We start from the raw sequence: 2,072 nt of genomic DNA on the forward strand, positions 1-2,072 counted from the left end.
CGTTCACAATACACACTACTCACTCACACACCACCACATCAAAAAGTGGGGCGCGACAGTTGGCGACTCCACTGGGGACTTCCTAAGTGGGTCCAAGCATTTGATTTAGTCATTCCTTTCCGTTTTCTACCCTTGTTATGCATAGCATTTGGATATTAGGATTGTATTTTCCATTTTAGGACTTTTTGCCTCGCGCACGTACCAAACTACTCCTTCGCTCATGTTTGTATGATTGGTTTTTTGGATGTATGTTTTACTTATTTTATCTCGCGCTTTGCATTGCATTTGGGGGGGGGTGTGTGTCACCTTTAGAGCCTCGCGATGGTTCTCAACCCTTTCCCTCAAAATAGGGAGCTCTTCATACGTGCACGTTTATTTATTGTTATCCCATTTTATTTTATTTTCGTGGGCGTTTCCCACACCGCCTTGTAGGATTAGGATCGATCGCCTTGGGTAGGCGGATGGTGTGCGCTGCGCCCATAGCGCTACCTAAGGGATCACTCGAGCCACCGACCAAGGGCCCTGGGAGTGATGACCCTTCGCCTTTAGGTCTGAAGGCTTGGGAGCCGAAGCCTTATCGAGTCTAGATGCATTAGTGAACCCCCAACCTCATGCATCCATATTAGAATTGCCTAGGGTAGAGTCGACCTTATCCTGAACTAGGGACACTAGGCACGAGGGAAGGGATCCCACCCCTTTCCTTATTTACTTTTCCTGCTTTTTATATCATTTAATTGTCCAACGTGTTATGTGATTATGTGTTGAACTAACTTTCCTTGTCTCTTGCCTTTGCATTCACAAACGTTAGGGAATAAGAGGTCTGGCATGACCTTTCTTTTAGGACCTACCCTTGTAGATAGGCTATTGCACGTTTAAAAATTGTGGTATATTTCGTTCATAAATTAATAATGCCATACCATCTTAGGCCTACCCTGGCAGATAAAGGGTTCCTTAGGTCACGTCTCATTTCGAATTGCATATTTTACTGCTTTTAATAAACTGGCATCACGCATAAACCATAGAAAGGGAATGCCACGTAGGGGATCCCGTGTTTAGGAATAAACCACCTTATGTCTCGGATACTTAATCCAAGGAGACTTGCACGTTTACATTTTGTACCATCCGAAGGGGTAGTGCACGAGGTAAGGTAGGATCCGATCATTTTCGAGAGCGATCTTTGGAATATGAGCGTCTAATAATCACTTTTTGGCCATTTTACTAAATTGGTAAAAATCCCTTGCAAAAAGGACATTAATCTGAAGAGATTCACAAATAGTTCCTCGCTATTGAGACGATAAATAAATTAATGCCAAAATTTGATTTTAGAAGGCTCATAGACTAATGCACAACAATAAGCCGTCGATTCCATTCAATCAACTGGACTATTTTTCCAATTACATCCAGTCCATTTTATCAATTTATTCATTTTTAGGGCAATCTAGTCAATTTTTTGAATAAGATCACCAATTTCATTCAATTCATTTGATTAGTTTACCCATTCTTAGGTCAATTCAATCAATTTTGAATAAATTCAAATCATCAGATTGGTTCAATTTCATTTGACCAGTTTACCCTTTTTAGGGTGATTTAGTCAATTTTCCGATCCATTTGACCAGTTTACCTATTTTAGGGAAATTCGGTCGATTTTGAATAAATCATCATTTCACTCGATCCGCTTGATCAATTGACTTCATTCAATTTATTTGATTAGTTTAGTTCATTTTTAGGGTTATCCATTCAATTTTAAATAAATAATCAAATTTCATTCAATGCATTTGACCTTTTTTAAGGTGATTCGGTCAATTTTTGAATAAATCATCAATTTCATCCAACCCAGTCAACTAATTAGGGTTTTAATGTCAAATTTCAGATTGAAGCACCTAGTTGTTCACCTATTGCGTTTTTATTTGATTTGGATAAATTAGGGTTTTGATCTGTGTTAGGAAATTTCAAATTTCTTCAAACTCGTCAAAGTTAAATTAATTCTTGTGCCAATCAAAACCAATCATTCATTCGGAGTTGTCCTCATTTTGTTGGAGAGCTTCCGCTGTTCAATTGGTCCAAAATTTCCA

This window comes from Coffea eugenioides, unplaced genomic scaffold (genome assembly GCF_003713205.1).
Source record: "Coffea eugenioides isolate CCC68of unplaced genomic scaffold, Ceug_1.0 ScVebR1_1719;HRSCAF=2621, whole genome shotgun sequence".
NCBI classification, from domain to species: Eukaryota; Viridiplantae; Streptophyta; class Magnoliopsida; order Gentianales; family Rubiaceae; genus Coffea; species Coffea eugenioides.